Source organism: Elephantulus edwardii, unplaced genomic scaffold, assembly GCF_000299155.1.
Source record: "Elephantulus edwardii isolate Elephantulus edwardi_28Jun2011 unplaced genomic scaffold, EleEdw1.0 scaffold00086, whole genome shotgun sequence".
Lineage (NCBI taxonomy): Eukaryota > Metazoa > Chordata > Mammalia > Macroscelidea > Macroscelididae > Elephantulus > Elephantulus edwardii.
The window spans coordinates 12,468,365-12,478,354 of record NW_006399836.1 but is presented as its reverse complement, the minus strand read 5'-3'; positions in this window follow the sequence as shown (position 1 = coordinate 12,478,354).

Sequence of the window (9,990 nt, the reverse complement as noted above, 5' to 3'; positions counted from 1 at the left end):
TAAACCAGGCTGCTCCTTGGAGGCAAGGATTCTGGGGCTTCGTCTGACATACTTTGGACATGTTGTAAGGAGGGACAGGTCCTTGGAGAGGGACATGATGCTTGGGAGGGTGGAGGGACGGCACAGGAGGGAAAGGCCCTCTATGAGGTGGATTGATTCAGTGACTGGGGTAATTGGGATGGGTATGTCAGAGACAGTGTGATTGGCGCAGGATAGAGGAGGGTTTAGGGCTGTTGTACATAGGGTCGCTATGAGTCGCAAACGACTCGATGGCACATAACAACAACAACTGGCTAACATTTGCATGACATCTGTTTGGAGTTCGTCGCAGTTTGGAGAGGTGGAGGGCGTCGGTGTATGAGGTGGCTCTCAGAAGAGCCTTTCCTCAGCCTCCTGTGTGGTCAATGACTGAGCGAGAAGGTGGAACGCCTTAACTCCACTGTTCCTAGTTCAGCTTGAAGAGACGAGGCTTCTTGTTAATAGGCTTAACAACGCACAGCACCAAGTTCTCCAGGTCATCCTAGTGGTCGTCAGTGTGGAGGATTTCATGGCAGATGGGCCAGTGGTGGGTCGGGGGTAGAATCTCACTTTCCGTGTGGGAGACAGGGGCTCAGTTCCATTCGGGAGGCCCAGTGCATCTCACATGCAGCCGTCACCGGTGGTTTGCATGTTATTATCATGATGGAGGTTCAGCGAAGCTCCCAAATCAAGATAGAGAAGGAAGAAAGGCCTGGCAATTTCCTTCTGAAAAAATCAGCCACAATAACCTTACGGATCACAACCGTCCAATCGGTAGCTGCCCGAGGGGACAGAGTGAGACCAGGCAGTGCTCCGCTCCACTGGGCTGGACTCACAAGAGTCGGGGACTAACCACACAACTACACAGTTTAATGATAATTGTGTTCAGTTGTTTTTATTTAAAGGTTGTATGCTAACATGGTTGCTAGTTAGTGCTGTGATTCGCCATCTAACGTTGATATTCACTTTCGTTTTAACTTGTATAACAAAATCAAAAGCTGCTCCTTGATTATGCCCTGTTTTCTGTGGCAGAATGACTGAGTCTGGCCACTGTCAGGTCCCTCCCAGCCCCCTCTGGGTCACTCAGTTTCTTTGATGACAATAATTTATATGCAGTTATTCTGCCTTGCATTAAGGCTGAGAGCACACAGTCATGTGGTTTGAATGCACCATTCACTGCCAGAGAGCAAAATGGGCAATGTCCAGTGTAATTTACTGCCTCTGGGAGCCTGCTGGAGGTTCAGCTATGAGCCCACTCCAACTTGATGGCATACAACAACAACAACAACTATATTCTTCCAGCTTTAAGCTCTTTGCATTCATGCTCAGAGCTTGATGAACCATGAACTCTATAAACTATATATTTTGCAGATGGGGAAACTGAGGTGTTCAGAGGTTGAGTAAGTTCCAGCACTTCAGTCAAGGACAACACCCAGGCTGCCTGTCACCAGCCCCTGGCAGAGTAACCAGTAGGCTTAACTGCCTCCTGCTTTACTGCTACAAGCCCCCCACCCCACCACCACCAGCCGCTGCTGGTACTGACCCCCAGAAGATGACAGGGTGAGAGAGGCGGCCTGGGCTCTCTGTAGGGGCACCCAAACCCAGGCAGTGGGGTCATGAATCTGCATCAGGGCTCCACATCCCTGCAACTCCTCATTATAACCTTTAATTATGGACTCACAGCGGTTCCCCATTGAGGGAGCAGGGAACGGCGGCCGAGCAGGTGTCCAGATGGCCCTTCTGGCAAGCGTGGGCTTCATCTGGGCTTTATGTAAGAGGCGCTCGGAGGCTCTCACCCAGCTTGCCTTCAGACGTTTAAATGCTTGTTGGGTGTTCGTGGCACAGCGGAAGAAATTAAGAGACTCTCGGTGGAGATGAGGGAAGCAAAACCAGGCGTGATCTTAGGGGGGCTTGTCAGGCAACATGGAGGGAGAATCGGGTCAGAAGGAGAAACCAGATTCTGGGGAGAAAGTGGCTCCTCGGGGCATGAGTGGTAAAACCCAGGACCCTACATTGAAAGCAGGAAAGGACAAGTCCCTTCTGGTGACCAGACAGGACGAGAAACTGCCAGCTATCCATGGCCAGGTGTGTGCAGAGGCCTGAGCCAGACCCTAGACTCTCTCTCTAACACTCTCCAGTCCTTCCTTTGGCGACAAGGAAGCTGTGGCATTGAGAAGCTCTGTGACTCGCGCACGTTGGGATCATGCCTGATCCCTGTCGTTTCTGTCAGCTCCCATTTGTGGCGACTCCACGGACAGTGGAACGGAATGTTGCCCAGTTCTGCCCCGTCGTCATGATGTCGGTCTGCTTGAGGCCACTTTTGTAGCCACTGTGTCCCTCCACCTCACTGAGGGCGTCCCTCACCTTTGCTGGCCCTCCTCTTCACCAAACGTGACGTCTTGTCACCGTTTGTCCCTCTTGATGGCATGCCCCTAACAACCAAGTGCAAGTTCCAGACAATGTTCTGTGATGTGATTGACCGATTGTGCAAAGTAAATCACCAGCTCTTTCTGCTTTGTCTACGTTGTTCTGGAAGCTCCACGAAAACGGGCCATGAATGACGCTGCTGGTATTTGAAATCCTGACAGCACAGCTTTCAGCATCACAGCAACACGAAGACCACCGCAGTCCTACAAAGTGACACGTGGGTGGTGTATCAGATACCCAGACTTGACCTAGACCTTGACCTGGTCGGGATCTGCTGTGAGTTTGATGCTCAAATACCTTCCTAGTGAAACCCCATCTCCTGCAGGAAGCCTTCCCAACACCTCAGCCCTTTCAGGGAACCTCCCCTGCAGCATGGCTGCTAAATGGACATCTTCCTGTCTCTGTCTGGAGCCTCTCCTGGACTCGTACAGCCTGGGTGTGAAGAAGCCTCAGTGGTGATTACTCCAAAGATTTGACGTTTTGGTTCTAAGACGTCCTGGTCTGGCAAGGACGGGACCTCTGCAGGGAGTTGACGGATGGCTCAACACTTGTCTGTTACAGGACGTCCTTCTGTGATGTACTTGACATGAGACAAAAGTCACTGAGTGAGACAAGTAAAGGAACAGTTCCCACCGTTTCTTGGACTCGCTGCCGGGTTGATGTTGGCTCAGATGAAGCCAGCTTTCTTCCTGTTTTCTAGTGGGACTGCACAGCCTTGGAGACACCACGATCAAAACGTGAGGGGTACTTGACAGAAACAGTAAACGCATCTGTTTCTTGCCTTCTGTTGTTTAACAAACCACCCTGCCACTTAGTGGTTTGAAAGAATGATTTCATACAATTCTGCAGGTGGACTGAGGAGGGTTCCTGCCCCACATGATCATGGCTGGGTCCTCGTGTAGCTGCAGCTAGCTGATGAGTGGAAAGTTCTAGAAGGCCATGTCTGGGCTTTTTTTTTTTTCTCAATTTTTAAAAAGTTTATTATTAATTTCAATGACATTTTACAGAGACTTTGGATTTCCATTCATTCATTATTGCACTTTTCTCCCCTCCTAACCCTACCCCCAGTACACTACCCTCTTGGAAAAGTGATAGAAAAATTATTTCATTGTTTTACAATCCCTCCCCACAGGTCTACTCCACTATGCAGCCCTCTCTCTGGACTCCCGTCATGACAAAAATACCTAATCACATATCTCTTTAAACAGTTTTCTCCTTCATCTGTTTTAATACAGTATACACTATTTATCCCATTTCTCTCAATCTCTCCCAATCCCGATGTCAGTCCTGTTTTACAACAGTGGCACCATGAAGAATTTGTCCTTTTGTGACTGAGATACTTCACTCAGCATAATGTCCTCCAGGGTCACCTGTTTTGAATAATATTGCATGAATTCCTTGTTTCTCAATGCAGCGTAGTATTCCATTGTGTGAATATACCACAGCTTCTCTATCCATTCGTTTGTTGATGGGCACTTGGGTTGTTTCCAACTCCTTGCTATTGTGAACAAAGCTGCGATAAACATGGGTGTGCATCTCCAGGCTCTTTCTATGTGGTCTTTGCCCTGTAGAGCAGCTGGGTCTTCTTCACATCGTGGTGATTGGATTCTGAGACAGTCAATTCAGATGTGTCCAAGCCTTCTGAGGTCCAGGCCTGAAACGGACGCATCATCAACTTCCCAGGCCTGGAACTGGCATGTCAACACCTCTGTCCAATTCTACTCTCAAAGGGGAGTCACAGAATCAATCCTGAAAGTGAATAGCCTTTAGCTCTTGATGAAATTGTTGGTGGCTGTATTTGCAAACAAGTTTCCAAAAGAAATTGATCGAGAGCCTAGAGGGAAATAAGAGGGGACTTCTACACACTCGCTTAAGTGTGGCTCCAGAGAAGTACAGTTGGTGCGGAGACCGAGGCTCAGGGCCCACTCGCACTGGACTCGCACTGACCTTCTGTGCGGCCTAGCTCTGCCTCTTCTACTCTCCTGCTTTGCTCTTCTTCCTCTGGAGACCACTAAAACGAGAGAGAGAAACAGCGAGGCCACAGTCATTAGCATCCTGGAACATTGGTTTCTATTTCTGGCAGAGCTGAGGAGTAGTTGGCAAACCTCTACCCCTGCTTCTCAGCTCAGCACTTCGAGGTAATGAGCCCACTGAATTATGTGGCATTAGCCAAAGTGCTGGGTCCCTATCGAGGGAGGAAACAGAGTTCCTGAACTCCGAGTGATCAGGCCACACCTGGGGCTCTGGAGGAAGCTCTGGCCTCAGGGGTTAGGTAGGGAAAACACACCTCTGAGCACCCTGTGAAGGAGTCCAGTGGGGCAGTAGACAAAGTGCCAGCCTGTTAACCAAATTTTGGGGGGTTAGAACCCATCTTCCTCTCTACTTAAGAAAGATGTGTCTGTCTGCTTCTGTAAAAGTGAACAGGCTGGAAAACCCCATGGGGCAGTTCTACTGAATGAACTTGATAGACGTGGGCTTGATGTTAGGGATGTGAGTGCCCATTGCACCCTGGGTGCTGTGCGAGGCACATCTGGCCCTTGAGTGTTCTCTAAAGTGTGATTTCCACCCATTGCTCTATGCACAAGTGTCATCTAATGCTATCATCCTTCCTGTTGATGACTGCCAACTGGGGTGAATTTCAGTACTTTGAACAGGCTGTTCTTTCTTTTCCAGGCTACTGCAGGTCCTAGACCCTCTGCTTTAAATATTCCTCCTCAACCTGCTGGCTTAGTAAATGCTAACACATCTCTCAAGGCTCAGCGAGGCCTTCTGGAGCCTTCCAGCCACCAGCTAAAGGCAGCTACATGAATGTCCAGCTGTCACTATGTGGGCCAGGGACTCTGCTCAATCTACCCACAGAATCATGAGAAATCAATTATTCTATTTTAAGCTACTACATTTTAGGGTGTGTATTATCCAGCGCTTCTAAAACAGAAATACCACCAGCAGATGCTTTAACAAACATCTATTCTCTCATTATTTAGGGAGATAGAAGTCCTAAGTTAATCAGCTCTAAGGGAAGCCAGCGTTACCTCTCTATCAGCTCATGGTGAAAAGTCCTTGTATCTTTTAAACACCTGTGGGCTAAGTGTCCCTGAAGCTCTAAATGTATCTTGGCATTAGTCTTTGCCTGGGTCTAGGAGGTTCTCAGTGCAGGGACCACTGGCCCAAAGGATACACTCTATTTCTGACTCTTCTCTCTTGGTGGTTATCACACCCCTCTTGACATGTACATTTCTCCTTTTATCTCTGGTAAGGTAAAAGGTGATAGAGGCTACACCCCAAGGAGACTCTTCTCACATCAGATCAGGGCTGTGACCTGAGTGAGGATGCTGCATATCCCCCTCATCTCCTCACAACTGGCCAATCACGTCATGGAACCTGATTACAGCATTACAAAACTGCCACGTTACAGTGTTGCACAGCTGTCCAGCCAGTGAGAATCATGGTCCAGCCAAGCTAACACGTATTTTGGGAGGTACAATTCGATCCATGAAAAATTGATTTGTAACGCAACAAAAGACAGCGGAAGTGGAGTTATTGGCTTTGTTTCTGCTGAGTAACACTGTCATATCATGATAGCTACAAGGATACACAGGCTCATCAGGAAATAATCTCTCCCTTAAGCCCTTGCCCATCCCCTGCTCCAATGAGCTCTCCTCTCTCTCCTGTCAGAGCAGTGTTTCTGCTTCCCTGCCATTATGTTCATTACCTGCCTTCTCTGCCAGCCTGTTAGCTCCCTTGTTTCTCAATTCAAAATCCAAATCCACTGTAAAGGTATGTGAATAACTAAATGATGAAATGAATGACTCCTCACTGCAACTCACTTAACAGGTGAAGCAAATGAGACTCAGAAAGAGGAATTATTTTGTCTAAAGCCAAGATATGGAGAGAGGTAGAGAAAGAATTTGAATCCAGGGTTGAATTCAGTTTGGTGGGCTGACTTGTCCTTTACAACACACCTAGCTCAAAAAACAACGTAGATGAACAGAAGGGAAATGGTGGTGGGACATGATGGGGGACCAAGTCACTTCTTTGTCACCTTGCTCACAGGAAGCAATGACAGCAAGGGGGGGGGCAGCAAATTTTAGAGGGTTTGACTGAACTACTAGGAGCCTCATTTGCACTTGAATTGAGGGTTTACTGAAGAGGTGCCACACTAGCAATGTAGCTGGGCTGTCAAGATCAGAGGGTCTTATTAACTGCTAGGACCTTTGGAACCCTTTAGTTAAAGAGGCCCAGGGCAGATTCCAGGTGAGAAACAGGAAGGCTCACCCCAGAGGGCACAGGAAGTGGCTTTCAGTGATGGAGAAGACATTGATCTTGGAATCCCACAGAACCTCAGGCTCCCCAAAGTGCAACTGAGGGAGTGTCCTGACATAGTTACTTCTTCCTCTCTCTAGACCTCAGTCTCCTCATTTGGAAATTAGGGATAATAGGGCACTTTTTGAGAAAGTTAAGTGAGTTAATATGTATAGCATACCTAGAACCTGGACTACCTTCCCAACTTGAGCCTGGCACAGGAAGTAGTTGATAAATATTAGGCGAGAGGTTCTTGTTCTTTCATCTACATCAAACTCCTCTGTCTCAGCTTCTCTTTTATAGAACCCTGTTCTCTGCGTGTTTTCTGAGGTTTTGGGGAAGATCAGATGTGACAATGTATAGAAGGAAAGCTTTAAGGTTGTCCAGAGGTCAAGATTTAAGCAAATTGTGTAGAAACTTGTCCTGGACTATGTCAGTTCAAGGTCAAAGATCTCAGTAAGAATCGAGAAAGGATTAGAAGTAACATGGGCGGGGATATCATGATGATGACAGTGGTAAAGAGGATGATGAAGATGATACTGATGGAGATAAGAGGGTACCTATTGCAATGGTGGAGAGAAAATACAAGCTCTCTCCAAACCTACTCAATCTGTATGCTGGGCAAATTATTCAAGAAGCTGGGCTCAGTGAAGAGGAATGTGGCTTCAAGACTGGAGGGCGTTTCAATCAACTCTGAGTTATGTAGATGACACAACCTTGCTTACTGAAAGTGAGGAGGATTTGAAGCACACATTGCAGAAAATCAAAGGATACAGCTTTCAGTATGGTTTGCATCTTAATGTCAAGAAAGCAAAGATTTTTATCACTGAACTAATAGGCAACATTATGATAAATGGAGAAGAGATTGAAACTGTCATCTATGTCATCTTCCTTGGATCTCTAATTAACACCCTTGGCAGCAATAGATAGAAAATCAGGAGACATATTGAACTGAGAAAGTCCGAAGTTAGGGACCTCTTCAAATTATTGAGTAGTAATAATGTCACTTTGAGGATGAACGTGCATCTGATTTGGACCATGCATGGTCTTTCCTATCACTTTCTATGTATCTGAGAGCTGGACAGTGAATAAGGATGACAGAAGAAGAATTGATGCCTTTGAGCTGTGGTGTTGGAGGAGAACACTGAACATCCCATGGACGGCCAGGAGAACAAATACATATGTCTTGGAGACATATCATGGAGTGCAGCTGGAGTGCTCTTTGGAGGCAAGAATGATGAGGCTTCACGTGTGTGTGTGTGTGTGTGTGTGTGTGTGTGTGAAAAATTTGTATTTAGAATTAACCAGCTGGACTCAGTTTAGATGATCCCAATTTTGTTTGCAACACCCAAAGCATCATAGTCAGGAGCAAGTCAAGCATAGGCCACCTTCTTTCCATAGGCCTAATTAAGGTGTTGACCTTAGCCACATCAATGTCATAGGGCTTCTTTACAGCTTGTTTGATTTGGTGCTTGTTGGCCTTGACATCCACAATGAACACAAGTGTGTTGTTATCTTCTATTTTCTTCATGGCTGACTCAGTGGTCAGGGAAACTTGATGATGGCATAGTGGTCAAGCTTGTTTCTCCTGGGGGCACTCTTCTGGGGGTATTTGGGCTGCCGTCGGAGTCTCAGCATCTTAGGCCACCGGAAGGTGGGTGACGTATGGATCTTCTTTTTTTTTTTTTTTTTGGCTGTGGATGCCCTTCAGGATGCCTTCTTGGCCTTTAACGCCTTTGCTTTGGCTTCAGTTTTGGGAGGAGCAGGGGCTTCCTTCTTCGCTTTTGGCTCCATCTTCATAGAAAGTCTCGCCTCACGTTCTTCAGGCATGTTGCCCTCTCCAAGGAAGAGCCCCTCCTAGCAACATGCCTGTAGTATGTGAGGTGACTGCCACAGTGGCCTCTTGTGTGTCAGGAAGTGTGAGGATGGCATAGGATAGGATGGACTTCTGATCTCTTGTTCATAGGGTCTCTGTGAGTTGTAGTCAACTCAATGGCACCTAACAACAACATTGTGATGGTGTATACACCATCTAGGTGATAATGAGGTGGTAGAGATAAAAGAAGATGAGATAAGGAGATGATGAGGATGGAGCTAGCGATGGAGATGGTGGTGAAGACGGTGGTGATAGGGAGATGATGATGGCGATGAGATGATGATGGTGGTGGTGGAGGAGAACGATCTAGTGATAGAGATGTTGAGATGATGGGATGATGAAGATAAGGAGATGATGAAGATGAGGGAGAAGATATAGTGGTGATGATGATGATGATGGAGATAGGGAGATGATGATGGTGGTGGTGAAGGATCTAGATGATGGAAACCATGAGGTGGAGGTGGGGATGGTCATGTGATAAGGAGATGATGATGATGATGGAGATACCGAGGTGATGATGGTGGGTGGAGAAGAGAGCTCGTTAGAGCAAGTTCAGGCCAAGCCTCAGGACAGCAGGGTCAGGAGAAGATTAAAGCACCACTAGCTGTCCAAAGACTCAGGTAATTTTCCTCTTAGACTCTGTCTCCTACCAGGCAAATGCGTTTGGGCAAGTCACTGAAAAATATCTCTGACCTTCACTTCTGTCACCTGTCCTGACTCCTTCACTGAGAATATCTGCAGAGATCACAGATACGAACATTTCTCGAACACACAAGTGGTTGGAGGTGTTGCTCTTCCTGGATCTGAGAGCAATCCTACCCACAGACAGCCGCTGTCATCAGACAGACTTGGGTCCAGGACAAACTCTGTTGCTTCCTTGTCCAGGTGGGTGTCTTTGGGCCAGTCAGGTCCCTCTCAGCCTCAGTTTTCCATCTGTAAATGAGGCTAGACTGTGGTCTAGCTAACATAAATTTGTGTACTTACGAGGATCATCCCAATGAAGGGTGTAGGCTTTGTGAGTGGTCCTGTTATGGTTGAAAGCCTTTGGTTTATTCTTTTTGCGTCTAATACAGGCCATGGTCTTTGCTATCATTTTTTATGCATCAGAGAGTTGGACAGTGACTAAGGAGGATAGAAGGATAATTGATGCCTTTGAGCTGTGGTGCTGGAGAAGAGTATTGAGGGTACCATGGACTACTAGGAAAACAAACAGATTCATCCTGGAAAGAGTTAAAGTGGATGGCTTCCTGGAGGCAAGGATTCTGAGGCTCCGTCTAACATATTTTGGACATGTTGTAAGGAGGGACCGGTCCTTGGAGAGGGACATCATGCTTGGGAGGGTGGAGGGACAGTGCAGGAGGGGAAGG